Raw genomic sequence first — 23,959 nt, forward strand, 5'->3', positions numbered from 1 at the left:
CCTTCCTTCCTTCCTTCCTTCCTTCCTTCCTTCCTTCCAAAAAACCTTGCTGTCCTGTTCGAGTCCACTCTCTCTTTCTCGCCTCACATTTCAGACGTCGCCAAGAAGTCCCACCACTAGCTGCACCTCCTCAAAGGGACTCTTCCCTTTCATCACTTTCCCCTAGAATCTCTCCGTCTCCAGAGGCCTGGTTCTCTCTAGGCTAGACTACTGCATCAGCCCCTTTCTCAATCTGCCTTCCTCTACTCTCCGCTCTCTGCAACTAATCCAGAACAGAACTGCAAGACTTATCCTTGGCCTGAAGCCCAGGAACCGTATCTCTACAGCCCTAAAACATCTCGACTTGCTCTTTGCTCAGCTACCTTCAACTCTCTAACGGTTAGATGCTTCGCCAGGCAGAGAGTGGGGGTATATCTCTCTCCTCTGCAGGTGCCTCCCTCTGGAATTGCCTCCTTGCCCCCCTCAAACTTGAGGCAGACCACCTGAATTTCTGGAAGCAGCTCAAAAAATTCCTCTTCTCCTCTGCTTTCTCTCTCTCCCTCTCCTGCTGACCTACCTGACCTACCTGTCTGCTGTACCAACAGTTTTTTTTGGCTACCCTCAGAGTCTCACTGGGTACTAGGCTCTTTCTCAGTCAGTCAACCTTGCACTGCCTCCGGGCCTACCATACACTTATGGGCTGTAACTGTAACCCTACAGTCCCTTGTTCCCCTTGCACTACCCTGAGCCGCGCTGCCCTGGCTGTACTTACTTAGAGCAGTGCTGTCCTGTTTTCCCCGCCCTCTACCTTGCCCTCCCCCATTTCCCCTTGCACTTCTTGTTCTCGCACTTGCACGATCTGAATGACACAAGGTCTAGTAAGATTGTTTGTCTTTCCCTCCTTCTGTCTTCCCTCCCTTGTCTTGTCGCGCCTAGAAACACTTGTGTACAGGTGCGCTATAATTGACTAATATCATATCATAACATCGTTCTAAAATGATGTACAAAGAAACTTCCAATTGTGAAGAAAGTCTTTCCCTTCTTTACTTTTGCTTCCAAGTTCACATAAGATTGGTTGAAGTGCTTCCTTTCCCGTGGTATCTCTTCTTCATTCACAGTCAACCTGGTTTCTGTTTCTCCCAGGTACTGTGACTCTCTTCTTTAGACAACTTTCTTGTAGACAGAAACATCTAAGGGAATGCTTCCTTTCCCCTGCATTCCTTCTTCCTGTATTGTGAGTCAACATGGATATTCCTCTTCCAGGTACTGTAATTGTTGCTTCCCTTTTCTCTTCTGCCCAGTTAATGGTTTAACTCGTTACCCAGGTACTGGGACTATGAAGATGAAGAATTGAGGTATGAATGCAAGTCTCCAACTCATCTGCTTCCTTTATATTTTCTTTAAGGAGACTAGATGTACTTGCCTGCAATGTACCACTGTTGCTGAATTTCCCTTCCAACACATTTGCCCTAGTTTATCCTTCACCAGGGACTGTGACTTAGAAACCTTCTTTCTGCCAAGTATTACCATATGCAACTATGTCATGCAAGGTCTCTGTATGTGGGTCCATAGCCAAAATCATACCACCTTCTCAGCCTACTCACTCCATCTCACCACACTATAGAATCTGCCTTAAACAAATGCAACATAGACATTCCTCACTCACTACTGAACTCCAAAATGAGGACAAATAGACACTTGGAAGTGACATTGCTTACACAATATGATTGCAGCAGCCACCTTACCATCAACATTTTCCAGTAAATGGGCACCACCTCCACCTAGATAAAGACCGCAAAGACACACATGGTGACTACAACCAGACACTGTTCACAATGGTGCCCAATGCATGAAGTCTAGTGTGACCAAGCCCAGCTTGTTCACCTTGATGCTTTGCTCTGAAATAAATTGTGTATCAGTAGCATTGCTACCAAACAATAATGTTAATGGTAAAGACATTTTAGTGATTTTGACCAGCCCTAATCTTGAGCGCTACCACTTCTCAATATTGTATGGTCGATAGCCTAAATTCCTCTGTGAAAAATTTCAAGATCCATTGGCCCTAATGGATATCAATGTGGCTGTCTCAAAATGTACCACTTGTCTAAACATTGTCCTCATTATAATATTGACCTCTTCTGACCTTCTGGCATCCTCTGCAGGCATCTTTATTTGTAACTGTGGGTCCCCACTTCTATTACAAACCCTGTCTCATATGACCCCCTCTCAATTTCTCTGTGATTTCTCAAGCTTCATGTTTTTCTTGCCACCAGGCACATTCTAACTCAAATTTTCCACCATGATATAAGAGGTAGCCCACCGTTGCTCACCTCAGCTGTGTGACCGGCAGCACAGTCAACCAGTTCCTTTATGGCCAGTCTATCAATGCAATAACACTTATCTTTGCTTTACGCATGATGCACAATTACTGTCCATCAAGGATAAAGCAAACATCATTTGGCTAGACTGGCCTACATTCAGTGCCTACTACTTAGGTCGATGTTTGGGATGGGAAATATATCTTAGGTGAGATTCTTACAATACCTGCATGAACATGCCATAGGGCTGGTCCAAGACATGTGAGTGGACTGGACTGCATCTAATTAACACTTGTGGTTCACCTAGAACAATACACCTACAAGGTTTCAGCCCACCAATGACATTCCAAGATACTTGTTAGCACCTATGACACTCCAAGATACTGGTTAGCAACCCCCCTTACACTTTTACCTGCTTAGGTTAGCAATTGGAATGCATAGTGGTTACATGCTGGTGTTCCTTTGACATTGGACATATTAGATTACTTGGTTACGGTCTGTAGAACATGGACGACATGTGCTAGCTATGTATATTTAATCGACTCACCTATTGCACTCAGAGAATGCCATTAGCCTGATCCTTTCCATGGTAGGGCATCCAGCTTATCGGGTAGCCAGCCCATAGTGCCAGAAAAATCAGACACAGTGACATCAAAGATAAACTCCTTCCGAGTTTAAGGTACACAGAAATGCATCACTTCTGTGAACACCTGCCCCAGGTACAGCTTCCCATCGATGCACTCTAGAATGCAGCTACGACTATGACAAAATTTGGTCTAGTTGATCACATAACTTCTTGCACTGAAACACAAGATTTGCATCAGCACCTCAGTTAGTAAAATACAGTGACAACCTATGATAAATTCGGTCTAGCTGGGTCCCACCGAGTCTCCTGCACTAGCGCTCTGTAATAACCACCCTCAGCACTCGCCCATGTACCTAACCTCTTGGGGTGCTTATTGGAGCCTAGCCAGTCCTCCTAAATCCTAAAATATATAGCTAAGTGTTTATAACTGGGACAAAAGCGTGCTCCCTAAATCCAGCATCCCTATTGAACATCGAAGTACAAAACCCGTTATTTTTAAGATTCATAAACCAGCAGCACCTGTAGCCCAGAGGTTGTAACACCACTAAACAACCTAAGCACACATATGAAAAAAAACAGTATTCGATGTGCTAGGTTTGTGATTTATTAGATTAACAGGTCTGTTTAACAACACACTAATTATTAACAATTATATGTGTTGGAAAAGAAACAGAGAATACACTTGAACTCATTTAGAGTCATGAATCAAAATTAACACATAAATGTACCCCAAATCATATGGCAAATCAATATACCATACATCAAAGATTACCAACATCAATTTTTTAGGGCACGTGAAGATGTTTCGCTCCTTCGGGCTTTTTCCAGGCTAATATATTTTCGCATAAGTCAAAACAAAAATACAAGCTGTTCTTCATACATAGTACATCTATATCTCAAGCTCTACACCTTTTAGGTGTCCCTAATTTAAAGCACTTCATAGATTATGCACAATTAGTAAATATAATACAGTATGGTCCTTCTCATTGTCTTAATTTCTTATAACAGTAATGGTTCCGTAGTGCCATACAAATTGTTGGCAGCTCACAGATTTCTAAAAGAAAGGGGTAAAAAAAAAAACAGCAATACAATACTTTCCTTCAGTAAGCTCAATGGTGTGCCACCAAGTAAAAGATAGTTTGTGTCCTCATGAGCATTAATGTTTAATAATTGGTCCAGATTCCCAATCTTGTGAAAGTTCAAAGCTGTCCCAGCCTGTGAAAAATATATATTGTGTCCTATGCACTAATGTTTCAAAATGTTGTCCTGATTCCCAGTTAGTTTGGATTCATTATTTCATTTATGGCCGGGCGTTCCGGTGTGGAATTTAAGGTATGTATAAACGCACCCCTACTTTAGACACTAGCCGCAGGCACGGCTTCCCATCCATGCACTCTAGAATGTAGCTACTATGACAAAACTCGGTCTAGTTGATCACATAACTTTTCATTCTGAAACACAAGACTTGCATCAACACCTCTGCCATTAGAATACAATGACAACCTACGAAAAATGTGGTCTAGCTGAGTATGCATCGAGTCTCCTGCACTAGCGCTCTGTCATGACCACCCTCAGCACCTAACCATTTACCTGACCTCTCGGGCTGCTTACTGGAGTTTAGCCAGCCCTCCTAAATCCCAAGTCGGCCAAATGCACACACACACATCTTAACTCTCCTCTTAGAACCTTTCACATACCTGGACTTCAGTCCCCGAGGGAGGGCGTTCCTACCACAAAGCGCGTTGAGGTCATACCAATAGGATAATTGACAACGACAGTACAATACAATACTGCTCTGTGGGAGTGCTTTATGAATGAAAATGATGTTAGCTTGATTTATTACATCACAAAGTTTAGAGATAGTATATTCGAGATTTTAGATGATTTATCGTATTAGCGATAGGAATAATCATATGACTTTAGATATTCCTTACATGGTTTACGGTAAAAGAAAAAATATATATTTGTTACATTTTATGTATTAGAGATGTATATGTTCTATTTTTGAGTATTTGTTGGATATTGGACATTATGCAATTACTTTCATATTAATACCGTTCTGTCTTCTTTTAATATGTTAGTATAAAAATTCTAATAATTTTTTTAGAATGGGCCCTTTCAATTTAAAAAAAAATGGTTTAATGTTTCGTTTAACCACTGTAAAATTATTCTAATGGCTCACTCACCACCTCCTTTATCAAAAATAGGTATTATAGACATTGTTCAACCGTACATTTGCAATGAGCATTACAATTGGCTAGTGCAGAGAACATATTCGTTCAATGCATGTAGCAATAGTGTGAAATCTGTCCTGGTGCAGAAATACATTGGAAGAATATTCCCTCTAGACTAGGGCAATCGTTGCCCTACTGCTCAATGCACTTGTACTGGAGCAGTGTTTGTGTATGATGCCCCCTGCTGTTGTCATTCACCGCAAGACCCCTGTGTAATGTTTAGTGTAACCTCAGTATCAGATCCACACTTCAGATAAGCATAAACAAAACTGCGCTTGAATACAAACAATAGAAATGGCGGCTCTACGAAAAGACAGCCAAACTCTCAGGTGCACGCCTTTCTTTCTGTGTACTGGCTGAGCTTCAGCAAGAGGCATGCATGCATGTGAGCCGTCAAGACATATATTTTGCTTATCCCATACCGGTCGTGATGATGAGGCGGAGGGCATGTTGGGAATTGTTACAAAGCGTCGCTGCCTTGCTTCTCCGATTTTAAACACGGCAGTAGAAATACAAAGACAGTGGCAGAGGACATACGAAGGGGAAATACACTATCCCGTGATTAAACAACTCATTTAGCGTGGGTTCTGCATCGCCAACAACCTATAGTTTTTTATAGTAATTTGATGGTAATGCCGAGGGTGAAGAATATTACTTTCACCGCTTGTTGGAAAGCTATTAAAGGAAATGCGCATTCGTCAGGGAAATGTACGGTTTAGGAGTGAGTTACTGTGCAATCAAACTGAGTCATTCGTGGCTGTATTAACGGGTCACTAGCGGCAGGTGTGTTTTAATGGACTCCTACCCTGTGACTGTAATATATGTCCACGATTGTGAATATATCGTGTGCTGTTTTTCTGAAATATAGTTGCATGCACATTTATAAGTTTTAATGTCAAGTATGATCATTTGTCTCATTCTTTGCATACATAAAATGAATATATTGTCCCATCTAGTTCCAATATAGGACATTAATGCCTGAATAACAAATACATAATCATTAGTAGCCTTTTCTCAAATGTCCAAACGAGATGGAGGGTGCAAACAGATCCTCAAAGCTTTCAGGCTCAGCTGGAAAGCGCATGAAACAGCGTGCAAATGGCATGCGACAAGCTGTACAAAGGAAGTGCAAAATAGCCTTGCGACCAGAGCATAGCACACTAATACAGTATCTCCAGCTGTTTCTCGTGCAAGCCCCATGCCTGCAGAACTAAAAATCCTGTCCTGTGTATCCGTTCTCCTTGGTAAGCACCAAGCGCAAGCACCATATCTCTGACTTCATAACCCATGTGCTCTGCATGATGGTAGTAATCAGTCTTCCGCCATTGCTTCTTCTGGGCAACATCCTCACCAGTCGCCAGTTCATATTTGGGCCTCATTAACCATGGTCCACTGTCCATTCTCTTGACGCTGCTCAGTGGCTCTGCCAGTGTCACCATTTCCCCTTATTTGTAGTTGCAATGGGGGTCACTCAATCACAACCGACTGATGACTTTTCTCCAGGCCTCCAGGATAATGTACACCCCCCCCCCTCCCAACAACATTCCACAAAGATACTACATCAGCACATTCCACTGATCACAGATCAGAACTTTACCCACATTTACACTAAACTCACCCATATGCACTCCTCCCTGGTGTGACTTATATCACCACTACCTTCAGAGCCTCCCCACCACCCCAAGGGAGTGTCCAAGACCCTCCAGCAAGGGCTGTGGTAGGAATAGGGCTAGGCAAAAGCAAACATCCGTAATGCGAGCAGGCGATCACCCCCCTGCAGTGGGTAGCTGCTACTCATTTATCAGCACTGGGGGGGGGGGGGTTAACAGTGTCAAATATAATGTTATTGATAGTTCACTGCTCACACCATCCAGTAACCCTTCATCTGTGTAACAAAAGACATGTACCATATTAAACACAGAAATACACAATGCATTTAGATAGATGTCCTACTCTACACATTCATGTTCACATACTAATCACTCAGAAATGAACACTCAATTAATGCTTCTTACACTTGTGTACAAAATACATCATTTAATTATGAGAAACTTGTAATAAAGAAACATTGCCATTATTATCATCACTATGCACAACACATTTAAAATGGAAAAAGTCATTAATGAAAAGGCTGAAAATCATTGTCACTACCTATACTTCAAATCAAAGCTACGACTGATCAACCTTCTCCAAGAAATCCGAGTCACCTTAAAAACCAACTACATGCCTCACTAGGTGGTTATAGGCAACCTGACACATCATGCTAGACAATCTAGCACCAGCCTCAACAAATCTTGATAGGCAATCTCATGGAAGCATCTCCCTCAATTAATACCTCAATATCTTTCTCAATGCAATATCTATAAAGGGTAAAGAAAACACTGCTCATAATCACTAACTCCAGAGGATAGAGAGATGAGGGCTGGGCAGGATTGGGTGCCTCGAAACATCCATAATTCAAGGAAAACTGAAAACATGAAAAACCACCTATTGATACACCATGATCCTCTGATAAATAAAAGTATCAAAAATAGGATAAAATGCTTCAAAAAAGAATTAAATGTCCTTTAGGATTAATGGTGCCAGCATGTAGCCAATCCAGAAAAGGGGTGTCTGCTCTTAGGTGGTGAGCTGATCTGCCTTGGTGGTGAAAACTAGGTTGTTCCCCAATCAGCTCAAACAGAAGTCAAGTTTTGCTCAAAAGTCAATAGACAGAGTCCTGTAGGGACTCAAAATGCTTCAAAATAGCCAGAATCTGGCTTGGTGTCCTTAAAATATAGTAAAAGAAAAAGAGGGAGTTGTCCCCTACGATCTGGAAAGCCTCTCTGCTCTCTCTCTCCTTCCGGACATCTGCCTCCTGGTCTTCCTGCTAGCTATGCCGCCCGAACAACTGTGTGCAGGGCCTGTAGCTTGCTCTTTATATACTGTTTGGGTGTTCCCTGTTCCACGCTCATAATCCCCAAAGTTTGTCCAGCACTGTAAAACTTTCTAAACAAAAATATCAGCAAAAAACATCTTTTTTGTGTAAGTAATTAGCAAGGACCAAATATCATCCAAAAATAGGAACCTGTCCAATAAAAGTGTCAGAGGAAAGGACCTTTCTTGTGTAAATAGTAGCCACGTATGGCTTTTGTCATTTAGCACTAGTGTTGAGAAGGGGACAGCCCGTCCCATCCCCTTAAGTGCTTTAGAGTAAGGCTAGATGCAATTGGAGCACAATGGTGGGCCAGGGTGGATGGGATGGTAAAAGAACCACCCCCAATATAAAGGACCCCACATCAATATAATAATAATCAACACACAGTGTATACCATTGGGCAAGAGCAACATTGCTATTTTCGCCTAGATGTTAATAATCACAGTTAAGAGACAAGTCGTGCACAGCAAATGTGCCCTTGCATGCATTAGGCCCAAATTGCAAGGCAAGGGAAATCTCAAGCCATGCCCACGCTCTCATAAGAACAGCCCACACCACCAAATGCCAAAACGCCTATTCATTGTTCTAACAGTGTTTATTACTGAAGAGGAATGTGCCCTACAAGGCCATGATCAGAGCCCGGCGCCAGATGTGCATGTTATCTCACACTGGCCAAAGCATGACCATGCCCATCCCCATGTGACCATGAGTTATAGCCCATATAATTGACTGAGCCCTGAGACCCCAGAAGTCCATGGCACCATGTGCCCTCTGACCACCAACTCTAAAAGTAACAAGTCCTGCATGTTCCAAGAGTATGGACATTGCATGTCTTTGAAATACAATCATATGATTTGCATTGAGAGGTGCTGAGAGGGATACATTATAGTTCAAAATGAGCACAGAGACCTTGGGGTTGGAAGGCGCAGAATGGAGTGAGTGAAATGTGTGTATGGTAGTCAGCGTGCCCCAGAACCTTCTTTGAGCCAGCCGTAAAATCTGTCAGTTGCACAGTATAATGACAAAGTAGCATTGTGATAAGAAGATGATCACATCAGCACCCACGTAATAGAAGATGGATGGATTAGGTTAGAACAAATGACCTTGGATCGCTAAAGGAGCAGGAAAATCATATATAGGCACACACCAACCACCCACGCAGGGTTCTACTGTATATATTTCATCATCAGTGACAATGTTTTTCTTTATAAGATTCTGCTTGTACTACTTTTGGTTGAACATTCTTGGCAGAAGAGTCCTTTGCTGTTGCATTCATCTGTCTATGAGATTATTCTTACAAGATCGACTTGGGCCTTTCGTCCTTAGCGGGTTGTATTCTCTCTGGTGTCAGCGTTCAGGGTATTACCATCAATTGGTGTCCTTGATGTGTTCCCAGTGACCCCAAGAATTTCACTCAAAACACTCGCCCTTACGCACAAATGCCTGGCTAACAAGGCCCCTATCTACCTCGGCAGTCGACTGTCACGCCACTCGACCTCCCGACCACTAAGAACTGCCCAGACCCACTGTCTAGCGATCCCTAGATTTAAACTGCAAAAAGCAGGGGGTTCAAGCTTCCCTGTCCTAGCCTCCAAGCTATGGAACTCCCTCCCTGCTACCATCAGAGCTGAAGACTCATTTAACACTTTCAAAGCTAATACTAGATCTTGGCTTGTTGACCAGCTTTAAGCCCTGCTCAGCGCCTCTGTCTTACACACTCTGACCTGCTGTCCTCTGTTATTACCAAACAGCACCGGCATCACTGTAGTATATGTAGATAGATTCCTTTAGTCACCTACTGTCTTTGTGCAACTGTAGTATATGCAGATAGATTCCTTTAGTCACCTACTGTCTCTGTGTAAATTTTTTAATATTATGTCTGTACATATGTATATCTGTAACCTGTACAAATTGCGCCCTGATGCCTCCGGGCCTGTGGGTTTGCGCGTTACAAATAAAATAAATACAAATACAAATACCCCCCGTACCTGCAGAGGCTTCCATGCCACTACTCTGGAAAGAGCCACACCCACCTACAGTGACCAATCCCGACAAAACACATGTTCCGAGTGGTTTAGCAGGAGACATCTTAAGAAATGTCCTCTATGCTCTTTTAAGCGGGATGCGGCTCCGAGGAGAGTGCAGGCCAGTGTTGGAAGACCGTGATGGAGGAGTTAGGGTGAGCACACAAATGTGAGTAGACCTTTTTAAGTGATAACAAGAAGGGACGGATGCATGAGGAAGTGTGAAAGGTGTGACCACATGGAGAGATGCATGAGGAAGTGTGAGAGGTGTGACCACATGGAGAGCGAGGTTGTTAATGTGACATGGATGTGGTTTGTGTTATTTCTTGCTGGTGTTTGTACTGTGTAGAGATTATTTCGGTAAGGCATTATAAGGTACGGCAAAGGTAAGGCAGGGAGCCCCTCCTCAGAAGGGGAGGGAAGGTGGTACCACAATAAAATGTATTATTTAAAGGAGGAATACAGAAATAAAAGTAGTGGTCCCAATCAAGTAGTAGGACTGGAACAAGTAGTGGTTGTTATTTTAGCTTGTTATTTCAGTTTATTGTATTTGTGTCTCATTGGATGAAGAACAGGTCCTAGGAGGGGCATTCATTTTGTGTATCATTTTTGTGGTGTGTCATTGAATGGTTGTATGAAATAGTGTGTGTGCGTGGGGGAGGGAAACAGAAAAGGGTGGAGGTCATGCTCCTTTTTTCTTGTTCAAAGCAGTGGCAGCATGTACAATGCCTTAGCAGGGGCTTTGCTGGATTATTAAGACAATAGACAGCACTAACATGGGAGGAGGAACACCACTAGAGTGTATGTTAGGCCCTGCCACTGTATCATGGCAGGGTGGAGAATTACCATAAGCAGTGAATCACAGAGACGGGAGGAGGGATGCCCCGCTCATGGCAGGAGCAGAGCTCCCACAATAAGAGCATCCTGGAACAAATGTCCACATTTTTAGAAGCTAAGTATAAGGGGAAACAGCTACAGAGGAGAAAAGAGATGTTAGACCTCTGACTCATGTTCGAGGACACAGAGGATCAAGGGGATGGAAGAGAGGCACAAAGACAGACACAAGGAAAATGCAGGAAGGGAGAAGGAGAGGGTGGGGCCTCAGCGGAGCATTGGGGATTATATCCCTTGACAGCATGTCCCACAGAGGGGTACACAAATCCAATCTATGTACCAGCCATGATGCCCTCAGCTGCGATAAGGATCCATTCAACGCCAGTAACACTGCAGGCTACCGCCCCCCCCACCCCCATGTGCAAACTCACCTGAAAAGTCAGCATCCACGGGTGTCAGGTCAAAAGATTTCGAATACAGGTTGTCATAGTTGTTAGCAGAACTGAATAGGATACAAGCATCCTCAAGATAGGTGGGTGATGTAGGGGCACCAGAAAAGTGATCAGGGGAATGGAGATGAGGCAATATTTGGCTCAGACTAGATAAGGAAGGAATAAGAAATATAGGTGTTGGAAAGGAAGGAGGCGGGGCAAGTGGACACTCTTTGGACAAGACGGTGGTGGGAAATGTTGAGAGGGAGGACAATAGTGACTCATTTGCTGAATAACAGGGTCAAAAAGAAGGAAGGGGTGAAGAGGCGGCAGAGAACACCCCCCAAGCAGCAGGCAAATGGGGGGCAGGTTAAGGACTAGGGCCGGCCGGATGGCCTTAGCAAGAAAATGGGGAATTGTGAACAGTGGTGTGGGAAGAGGGGGAAAGATGCAGATTCCCATGATACTTAAGGGGGTGGGGAGAACACAGTATGTGCTCTGGCCCCAGATGGATAAGAATAATTTGATTAAGGCTCTACCATGGCTCACAGCAGGGCCAAGTAAGTGAATATATGAGTTTGCGAAGCAAACAGCGGGGGTGAGCCTGGCAGTGGATATATACATTTGAGAAGAGCTTGATGGTTGCTATATTTGGAGACCAGGCTGGGGGTATATAGGATATAGGTGAAAGTTGAGTATCTGGCTATAACCTTGGTGGAGGATGAACATGATGGAGCATTCTTTAATGGAATTAGAGCACAGGTGTGGGATGTGTTACGGGGGGCCTTCCCGGAAACCCCCGATTTACAGTACCTGATACAGATGCAGTGTACAATGGGTGATGATGCGAAACCTGCTAAATTCATTCTTAAATTACAAGAGATGTGGAGAGCTGAAAAAGGAGGACTTTGGGATCATTCAATATCATTTTTCAATTTTATTGTAAAGAGAGGATTGCAAAAGGAAGTGTAGAAGGCATTAGGTAAGATGGTGAGTAGTGAGGCAAAGGGGTGGGCGGAGATACAGGGTATACTAGTGAATCATTGCAAAAGGATTAAGTAACAGGAGAGGGAAACAGTTCAAAGGCATCAGGTGGAGGAAGGGAAATTGGTAGAAATGAAATTGGCAAAGATTGTTGTTCAGGTACTTGTGTCAACACCTCTACAGGTGGTGGGGAAATAGAGTACCCAACAAGTTGTGTGTGCCATCTTCACTGTGATCTGTACAGGTGGGGAACAAGGACAGTGGGGAAGGGGGCAACAGTATCCCAGCCCATAGTGGCATCAGGGAGGACTGCAGCATGGAAGAGTGTGCTTTCCGAGTAGCGAGAAGAGCAGTATTTGGACCTAGAAGAGGTAGGTTTGGACCTTCACAATGTTGGAATTGTTTAAGGTGGTGGCATTTCACAAAGGAGTGCAGAAGTAGGCCTGCAATGGGGAACAATTACGGGCCACAGCAGCAGTGCCTGGGGCTCCAACGGCCCCAGGGGCTGGGTGTCCACAAAAGGATCAAGGGTATCAGAACCAAGGGTATCCACAGGGGTGATACCAAACATATAATCAACAGCCTCAAGAAGCTGATATACCGGTGCGGCACCCACCAGAGCAGCAGGGCAGTGCTACACCAGTCAATAGGATACTGAGTGGGACTACTGCTCCTTTCGGAGGGGCAGCAGTAATGTGGGGCAACCCCTTCTCGCTTCCTGGAATAAACATATAACCTGATTAGTACAGCCCACAGAGAGCACAAACATGTCTGGTCTTGTCAAAGACCATCTACCCTGAAGAGGAACCCTTGGTGGGGGCCAAGATAGGAAACAAGCAGTTGATATTTATGGCGGTCTTCAGTGCAACAAAATCATGCATCATGGAGGGGAATTTTCCATTATCAGGCAAATATCTGGACACGCAGGGATTCTCTGGGGCAATTTCCAAGGTTCCATACACTGAGGATCTGTCAGCAAAAGTGGGAGGGAAGGTGGTGCTCGCTTCCCTTGCTATATTCCGAAAGTTCCTCTGTCAATTTGCTTGAATTTATTGCCTAGTTGTGTCACCTGAGTTGGTGGCAGGACCAATATTGTCACTGGATTTACAGGGAGTGTTGGTCTCTGACAAGAAGGTTGTCCTACTAAGAATTGACATGGACCGGTGTGAGTGGCGCACCATGCTCTGTATATCTCCAACAATACAATTAAAGGAAGTGACGGATGACAAGCTGTTTGAGAACAATGGCAAAGAGATTTGTATGCCCTGTGACATAATGGTACAATACCGAAGGGAGTAGTGCCCTCTGAACGCAGTACTAACCCCTCTTCTATTTCTTGATGAAGACTTACAACACATGCCTTTGCAATTTGTGGACTACAAATGCACACAATGTGGCACTACTTAAAGACGTGAGCCCTGTGCGTATAACAAAGAAGCCCAGTGCGGTGCTACCCAGGGTGAAACAATATTCATTATCAAGGCAGAGCAGGGTATTAGAAAGACAATACAGGCCCTACTGGATTAGGGGATCATTGTACCATCAACGTCTCCCTATAACACAGAGATATAAGTTGCAAAACCACCTAATGTGCCAGTTCTCTTTAAGTTTTAACATGATCAATTCTGGATTGGATTGATTTACACCTTTGTTTAATACAGAAAACAAACTACCTTAGAAATCCAATTGTTATAAAGCACTGTATTTCTCGCTTAGAGTGCACGGACAGTCATTAATCACCAAAGCAATTGCAGAGCCAATACTTTAAACGCAGGTAGACGACGCAATGACTTACAACCACACACACTCTTAGAAAATAATGAGCACTTATATGGCTATTTATTCAAAGCTTGGAAGCAACAAGTGATAACACAGAAATAAATCACAGAAAAGACAGACAATTCAAAAGAAAATACATCACCGTGGGCGTAACTGAATCCCCCATATCGCCAGAAGCGGCTGGAAGACCCCAATAACAGCCAGGCCGAGAGCACAACAGCCCACAGGTATGCCGGACGGAAGCGTCCCCCCTCCGACTGAGGTCTTTGTACTTGTCCCGTCTGACCGTTGAGGGGTTCCGCACATATGCACTCCTCAAAAAGGGGTGGTAATTTCTCGAACCTTCTGGCAAATGCACTTGCGCATTGATGGGCAACCATTGGTTGCCAGCTGGGTCAACCCACAGCAACCTCAAGGAGCAAAGCGCTTCCCTCCTCTAAGAACAAGCGCCACCGAAAACAGTCCCATAACTCATAACAAGACATAACAAAGCCAGCTTTCCCAGCAGAATGTCCTTGACTGCATACCAGGTTTGGAAAGCATGTTTTCTTCAGCAAAGTAAATTCAGCTCTCAGCAAAATGAGTACAGCTTTTCACTGCGGCATGAAGTAAATATCCATTATGGCTCTGAGTGCTCCCAGAATACACTGCGCACCAGCGCCATGTTTTAGCTCAAGCATAACAATTCCACCCTTGGATATTTATCTTCCATAGCCCAGTGGCAGAGGAGCCGGTCTCTAAAACCGACGAAATATTAAAACTAAGTTGGGAATGCATTGAATACAACAACAAAAAGCTATTATGATAGCTAATATAATGCAAATACAAGCAAAAGCATAACGCAGTGTACCCCCAATATCAGGAATCCATGAAAATAACAATCCCACCAATTCCCAGTATGATCTTGGGACACTTGAGAAATGAGATCCCTCAAACCTCGAATATGACTTTCAATGGATCGTGAATGGTCACTTAGATTGAAACAACACATACCTTCAACTGCGTTACAACCTAACTTATGCTTTAGCAATAGATAATCAACAGCAGCCTTGTTTTGCAAAGTTGCTTTTCTAATAACTTTGCTATTAAGGAGTAACTGTTCTAATGCCTGAGAAGTATGATTGAGTCCTTTGACTACTAAACATGCTAATTTGATCAAAGATTTGTAACCCCCAGCAGCTAAACCCCAAACTCCCACTAATGAAAGGATTAATGCTAGAACCTCAGCTTCTGATAGCAAATGCACATGTGAATCACAATCGGGGAGATATCGCTGGGTGTAAAGGGAACATCATTAGTCCTAATCGAGTTAAGTCACATGGACCTCCGGAAATGTTAGCTGGAATATAAGTGTATGTGATGTTGCCACATGAAAAGAGCCATCCTGTTGGAAGTTTCACATGATTCAAATGACTGGCAGCTATCACTGTATGATTACAAGACAAAGGGCCTCATTAGAAGTACACCGGTCCGGAGTTAACGCTGCCGGGAAAACCAAACCGGCTCCGTTTCCACGTCTGCCCAATCATGACCCGTGGCCCCGGAAATAGCACCTCCCCCAACCGCCAACGCGGAGTTAAGGGTCCCGTAAAGTCCACGGAAACACCTCCATTACCGGCAATACGAAACACTGCGAGCATCACAACTAGCGCGGACACGGAAACACCGCCAGAAAAATGGCGTTAAAACCGTGATCACGGTGGCGGTACTGCCACCACCGCAAACATGACGTAAAACAGTGCCTGCTGAACTGAATCAGGGCACAGGTGCACCAAATCAGCCCAGCTGGACCCAGCAGGACTCTGGGAGCCTACAAAAGGGCCACACCCAGCCCAACACAACACAACACAGAACCATGCAGGCAGCAGCTCTAGTAGCACTTGGACTGGGCCTACTCAACCAACAGGGAGCACTGCACATGATGGCAGTAATGGTGCAGAGGAGGAGCCGGAGGCGGAGGAGGTGAAGGTGCCAACCAGCCAACCCTGCACCTATGGCAAACCCCATTGTCCAGCCGGCACAACCCCGCAGGCAGCCTACAATACCACGCATCAGGGCCTCACCCTGGAACCTTACCCCAGGACAGATCCACACACTATGCCGGCTGGACCGTCCAACAATCCTGTACATCACTGCCATGATTGAGGACAACATCAGCAGCCACATACACACCTCCACCGCCATCCCCCCCTCTCGAAGGTTGTGTCCGTGCTGCATTTCCTTGGCACTGCCACCTATCAACACACGGTCGGTGAGCTGCACAGCATAGCACAACCCTGTTTTTCAAAAATCCTGGTACAGGTACTGGATGCCCTGTTGCGCCATGTGTCGGAACACATAGCCCTACCCCGATACAAACATACATGTTGCAATGTTCATGTGGCAAGCAGTGGAGGCTGCCGATAAAATATAATCTAAAATAAAATAAATTATTTACAATATGTGCAGTGAGCAGTCAGTCGATCATTATCTGGGAATTTTAGGCTGTCATTGTGTCCATGTTGTGAAGCCAGCGCTTCGTGTTACGTTTGAATAGGTTAAAGGAAGGTTGTGACCTAAGGAGCGTGGGCAGTGTATTCCATAATTTCGATGCTTGAACAGGGAAGCTAGCTCCACCCGAGTTAAGGAGTTTGAATCTCGGTATGGACATAGTTTTTGCTTGAGCTGCTCTGAGTGGTCTTGATGATGTATGTGGTGTAAATTGGTTGGTGAGGTAGGCTGGTGCAAGGTTGGCCCTGGCTTTGTGTGTGAGGGCCAATGTTTTGAGGGATATTCTATGCTCTACTGGGAGCCAATGTAGATTACGTCTAGTCTCAGAAATATGTGACTTTTTAGGGATGTTGAGGGCTGCCCTGATGGCATTATTTGAATTACTTGTAGTTTGTTGATATTTTTGTGGCTAGTGCCTAAATAAAGGGCATTACAATAGTCTATTTTGGACAAGACTAATGCTCTAGCAAGAGTAATGCAGTTGGGTGTGGAGATGAAGAACGGCCTGCAGGCAGTGATCAATTTGCAACTGTAAGTGGCTGATGATGCTACTGCATTGGTTTATTTGGAGTAGGATAAGGTGGCATCAATGTAGATGCCTAGGGTTTTTGTGTTGTTTGAGACAGAGATAAGATTACCATCTATAGTGAAATATTTGAAAGCAGAGTTTAGATTTTTTAGTTTGGCATGAGTACCAAGGATGATCAACTCAGTCTTTTTGTCGTTGAGACAAAGTCCATGATGTGCCATCCATGCTTGTATAACTGAGTATATTTCATTGAGTGTTTTGCTGTAGGTTTCGTAGTCACCCGATATAGGAATGAGTATCTGGGTGTCGTCCGCATAATTGGTATACGTGACACCCAGATAGTCAAGGATATCAAAGAGGGGCTTTGTAAATACATTATAGAGTGTCGCGGACACACAAGAGCCTTGCGGGACTCCACAAGGTACTGGTGAAGGTTCAGCTAAATCAGTGGGAGAGAAGACCCTCATGGTTCTGTTCGCCAAGAAGGAACTGATCCAGGTAGAGGCTGCGTATGAAAAGTGAGCTGCAGTTTTCAAATGGTGACAGAGTGTTTGGTGGTTGACCAAGTCAAAAGCTGCTGACAGGTCAAGCAGTAAGAGGACTGCAAGTTTGCCGTTGTCTTTTAGGATTTGGATCTGGGTAGTGAGATCTATTAGTGCGGTTTCCGTGCCGTGTCTGGGTCTGAAGCCGGATTACCTGTATTTGCAGATAAGCTGCTCTATCCAGTATTTTTAATAAGAAAGGTACAGTTGTTATCGTCCAGAGCAGGTTTTTTGAGTAGAGGAATGACCCAAGCGTCTTTTAAGTTATCAGGCACTACTCCGGATTTGAAGGAGGCATTGATGAGGTTAGTAATAAATGGTGCCAGGTCATGTGCTGCTGCTTTGATGATCGGGGCAGGGCAGGCATCACCTTGGCAATTTGATGGTTTAAGTTTCCTAATGATGTTTTCTACTTCCCAAATTGAGAGGGGTGAGAAACTGAATGGCTTACTAGTTGACTTAAAGGTAGGTGACTTGTTAGGAAGTTGTTTGTAGTCAGGGTCAGCAAGGAGCAGGGATTTTTTCGCATTGATTTTTGATTGTAGGTGAGTTATTTTGTCTAATAGGGCCTTCTGAATGTTACTGCACCGTAGTGCATCTGTGACACATTTGTCAATAGGGGCAATAGGGGATTCTGTAATCCTTTTGTTGTAGGTGTCTTTTTTAGCAAGTAGGATGGCTTCTTTGTAACTAGTGGATGCTAGGGTTAGCTCATTCTTGTTGGTTACTGTAGGGCACTTTTTCCAGTGTGCTTCTGAGGTTCTCTTAGTTTTGCGTAGTTCTCTTAGCTGCGGCGTGAACCATGTATTCAGGTGACATTGTGGTTTAGATTTCAGGGGGGTGATGGGGTTCAGTGCTTTGAGAATTGCCTGATTGTAACTATCCACTAAGACTGTGGGGTCAGAGTCAGAATCAATGTTGTCAGAAGGGGGAGTAATAATGGTAGGAGTTTATCAGGTGTAATGTCTTTCTTGTTTCTCGTGCTGGTAGCTGGAGCAATGATAGGGGCCGGGTGTTGTGTGTTGGCTTTGATGGAAAAGGTTATTTTATGATGGTCCGACCAGATACAAGAATCATTAGATAAGAGATCAATAGAGCAGTTGACGTGAGTGAGCCAGTCCAGTGTTCTTCCTTTGATATGTGTAGGATCATGAATAATGTGGGAGTGACCCAAGTTGGATAATGTATTGGCTAGATCATGGGCGTTAGTATTCTTAGGGTCGTTAAAACCAAGATTAAAATCCCCAAGTAGGATAGTTAGTGAGTTAGGTTTAGTGTCAGTGGTTATGAGTGATACAATATCCTCTATAAAAGAGGAAATGGGTCCTGGTGGTCGGTAGATAAGGTACATTGTTGCTGTGTGGTTAGGTGATAGAGGTAGTTTGATGGACAGGGATTCAGCAGAGGGGATTTGAACGTCCTGAATGAATGTCAAGGGTATTTCTGAATATGAAGGCGAGTCCGCATACCTTCGTCTGATTGGTGTTTCTGTCGCATCTAATAATAGCATAATCATTTGGTAGAGCAAGGACCAGAGATGGGCCAGAGGCAGCATTAAGCCAGGTTTCCGTGACTGTTAGGAGATCAAGCTTTTCATGAGTTATGAAGTCAGCGATGTCCAAAGCATGGGCAGGGAGAGACCTAGCATTCACCAAGGCTGCTTTGATGGATGTGTCTTTTGCAGGGGTTTTTTGTGGTAGTATGGGTTGGTCATGTGAAAGGGTGGGGGCTAGCTTACTGTCTGAATCAGTGGCCAGATTGGCTAAGTTGTTGTCCTTACGCAGATGTTTGTTGCTGGTGTGGGCATACGGTTGGGGTTTTTTAGTCCACAATCGGGCTCCTAATATAGAATTTCTAGTTAAAATGCTAGGGCGGTGCGAGCATGGTGAGGTAGGAGCGTAGTTATTTGTGGTAATGTTGCAAGATAGGGTAGAGCTATAATATAGCTTCAGGTATGGGTGCTGTTTAAGCAGGGTGGTTCTGGAATTTAGTCTAAGGTTTCTATTAGTAGTAGTACAAGGTTGGTTAGGTGATGGTCTGGTAGCAAAGTGGCGTATCCAGAGTGCTGGATCATCCAGGTAAGGGTTTGCAGATGCCATGGTGCTAAACTGTGTTGGTAATAGTTACCTTGTGTGTGCTGGTATATGTGTCTTGGTTGGTGTGTAGGTGGGGTTGACCAGTCCAGCGTCTAGTGTAAATGTACAGTAGATGGAGGAGAGTAGTTAGGTACCAATACATGGTGTGGGTACAGTGACAAGCGACCAAACGGGTCTCAGATAGGTCACAGGGTGCAGTAGCTAGCGACCAACGTGTCTAGATAGGTCACAGGGTACATTGGCAGACGACCAGGAGGGTCTAAATAGGTCACAGAGTGCAGTAGCTGGCGACCAAAGGGTCTGAATAGGTCACAGGGTACAATGGCAAGGGTCTAAATAGGTCAAAAGGAAGGCAATTAACACCGGTCCGGCAGCAGCATGGGTCGGAGGACGGTCAGGTAGGAAATGCAGACAGGGTCAGTAAGGCAGCACATTGTAACAGATAACTCAAATGCAAATAGTCAACACCTAAGTTTGAGGTACTAGCAGGTGACTAAGAATGCAGATAGGCAGCACCTAAGTTTGAGGTACTAGCAGTTGACTAAAAATGCAGTAGGGTCGCACATGATAACGGATGACTCAAATGCAAGTGGGCAATTCCTAAGTTTGAGGTACTAGCAGGTGACTAAAAATGCAGTAGGGTAGCACAAAATAACAGATGACTCAAATGCAAATAGGCAACACCTAAGTTTGAGGTACTAGCAGGTGACTAAAAATGCAGTAGGGTAGCACAAGATAACAGATGACTCAAATGCAAATAGGCAACACCTAAGTTTGAGGTACTAGCAGGTGACTAAAATGCAGTAGGGTAGCACAAGATATCAGATGACTCAAATGCAAGTGGGCAACACCTAAGTTTGAGGTACTAGCAAGTGACTAAAAATGCAGTAGGGTAGCACAAGATAACAGATGACTCAAAAGCAAATAGGCAACACCTATGTTTACATGGTATTAAGTGATTAAAATGCATCAGGCAGCACAAGTGAGCAGTTGACACAGGTGGAGCAACTCTGCTCAAGTAATGCAGGACACACTGGTGCTAACTTCGAATGTAGGCTCAGTAGGCTGGGGCACACGTCAAGCAGCACGGCTAGAGACAGTTGTCTAAGTACCGTGGTATAAACAGAGTCAGAATACGGCGCACAATCAAATCAGGATACAAAGTAACAGTAGGGGTAATGCAATGTAGAAATAATTGGAATTGTTGTTAGGCGTCCAGTTGGTATAGTATCTGAAGGGTCACACAAGTGAGGACAGGTTAGGGTGAGGGCCAGTGTTACGGCGCGTTACTCGAGTAAACCAGGCAGTATATATGGGGGTTGCAGTAACGTACCTATATGCGCATCAGTCCGGATGGTTGCTACTGGCAGCTAGATGTTTCTTGTCCTGAGGTAGTGCGAGCATAGTGACGGGCCCTGGGCTCTGAGCGGCTCTAGACAGGCGCAGACAGGCCCTTATTCGCGGCCCTTGTGAGGACGGACCGGCTTCCGCCTCATGGTCGTGTTAGGCACCGGAAATAGGTGTGTGCAGCCAATCGGCCGCTGCGAAGCACGAAGACAATCAGGTGGGGCACAGCTGGTGTAATCCTAGCGCCGCCATTGAACACCTCGCTGGAAAAGGCAGATGGCTGGGCGCAGGATTCACTGGGCACCAGGGTAGCTCATACCCCGGTGCCAGTGAGCATAGAAACGGCGTGGTGCACTATGATGTGCTTTAGGTTGTATAAAAAAGAAAAAATGCAGTTAATTCCGTACCCTCCCCGAGGTCATTGCCACCAAGTTGGCCTTCCATGCCATAGCAGGCATGCCAAATTGCATAGGTGCAGTTGACTGCACCCATATTGAGCTGACAGTACCACGTGCAATTGAGATGGTGTTCCGCAATAGGAAACAGTATCTCTCGTTGAATGTACAGATGGTATGTGATGCCACGCTACTGATTACACACTGCTGCGCACGTTTCCCAGGCTCAACCCATGACTCAATGGTACTGCGGAATTCCACGTTGCCACGGTACATGGAACGCTATGCTGGACAAACCACATGGCTATTAGGTGAGTACAGCTGACAATGGTCCGACCCTGTTGAAGTGGTGTGTGTGTCTCCAGGCCAATGAGCAATGTGAGTGTGCCGCTGTGACCGCACATGCATCATCCCCCCTGCCATCAACCAAATAGGCAGCGGATCCCAAACATCACAAAGGAAGACATGACTGGGCAACACAGTGTGCCCGTACACACCCTGCCACATGACACACACAGCCAATACTGTCACTGTCCCATACACCTTGTGCCACTGCAAACACCCACCCACAAATGGAACACTGCCCTCCCAATGCACATGATGCCTGTAAATGAGACGTCCTGCATTAACTACTTCATTACAGTGGCGTGACTCTGCCATGTGCGCACATCACTGCACTATGCCATACTCACAATCACATGCACGTAAATGTATAGGTCAATATCCATTTGGCTACATCCACTGTGATGGGCAATAAACACTTCCAACCATTGCATGGCACGCATGCATGAATGAACAATGATACAAGATAGCACAGCATCAGATGAAGACATGATACCACAAACACTGACATGTCCCCCCATCTACATCCCATGTAGGTGATGCTGGATATGCACTCACGCCATGGATGATGAAACCTGTACGGAGACCAAGGAACAGGCATGAAGAGGCGTACAATAGGGCACATGTCCGCACATGTGGAATGATTGAGAGGACATTCGGACTGCTGAAGGCCCGGTTCTGCTGTTTGAGCAGATCTGGAGGATCACTGCTGTACAGCCCAGTGAAGACGGGTAAAATCACGCTCGTATGTGCCATGATGCACAATCTCTGCCTGCGCAGGAATATCCCAATGCCCCCAGATGCAGATGAAGAAGATGGGGATGGAGATGGGGATGGGGATGGAGATGGAGATGGGGATGGGATGGCACCACCTCCCCCTGGGGATCCACTTGATGGCCAAAGAGCATGGGATGAACTGATTCGCATTTACTTTTGAGACACAGCACATTCACAGCAATGCATGGACATGTCGATGACAATAAATGATTTGTTGTACTGCAAATCAAATGATAGATGTCCACACATGTATGTTTTGATTTCAAATGAGGATATATTGATGAATTAACAACAGGGAAGGAGGTGCAATGGTTAGGGAAGCTGTACACCTGTGCCCACCCACCACCAAAACGTACCCACCCCCACCCAGGCCCCAATGTTCAAACACCCAAAACAACCTCCACCACCACCCAAATGTACCCACACCTCACACTCTTCAAGTCCATGTGTGTCCTGCAGTGCACCACACACATGCCATCACTTCCGTGTGCACTTCTGTGCCTGTGCATCCTTGCCCGAGACCCCCGTTAGCCGACTCGAGCACCTCCTTGGACTGGCAGTAGTGGAGCTGGATGGGGTGGTGGTATTGGATGGCACAGAATCAGGTATAGACGGCATACGTGCAATATTTGCCTGTTGCCCAATTACCATGGACTCTATGAGCCTGGAGGTGTTGTCATTACCCTCCCGCACATGGCGTGCCAGGGTGACAATAGTGCTGGCAAAGCGTCCAATGGACCTTGATAGGTGACGCACTGACGTGCTGTAGCACTCCCTCTGCAGCCTAGATTCCTCGAGCTGCCTCTCCACCAGCTGGGTGAGGGTAGCCTGCTGCTCCTCCATCCGCTGCATGCAGGAATTAAGCTTTGCCATAGATGGGGTGGGTGACCTCATGGGACTACGGAGTGATTTGGGGCTAAATTCAAGCTGATGGAAGGATCCCAGGCCATCAAATGTGGGCATCTCCCCCTGTGGCCCAGTATCAGAGTGCTCTGCCGGGGCACTGTTGTCATTACAGGCCGCCTCCTCTGCAGTGCAGCTGCCTTCTGTGTTGGTTTGGGTGGGCATGATGGGTTCCCGTGGCACCTGTGTTGCCTCAGGCAGCGTGGAGATGCTGGGGATGTCGGTGGTGGTGGCCAGCACACTTGTTGCAGTTGGTACGGGGGGCAGAGATGCCGAACTGCTGGCAGCATCCTCTTGTGCAGGGGCGGTGGCTTGGACATGTGCCGGTGCAGATCATCTGGCCTATTGTGCAGTATCACTGTCACTTGATACGGCTGTGGGGACACAGAGGACATGCAATTCGTGTTGTGGTGGTGGCTGATGGGTGCATCACATGCATCATACAGGTTGAT

This window comes from Ambystoma mexicanum, chromosome 6q (genome assembly GCF_040938575.1).
Source record: "Ambystoma mexicanum isolate Mex_15411 chromosome 6q, UKY_AmexF1_1, whole genome shotgun sequence".
Lineage (NCBI taxonomy): Eukaryota > Metazoa > Chordata > Amphibia > Caudata > Ambystomatidae > Ambystoma > Ambystoma mexicanum.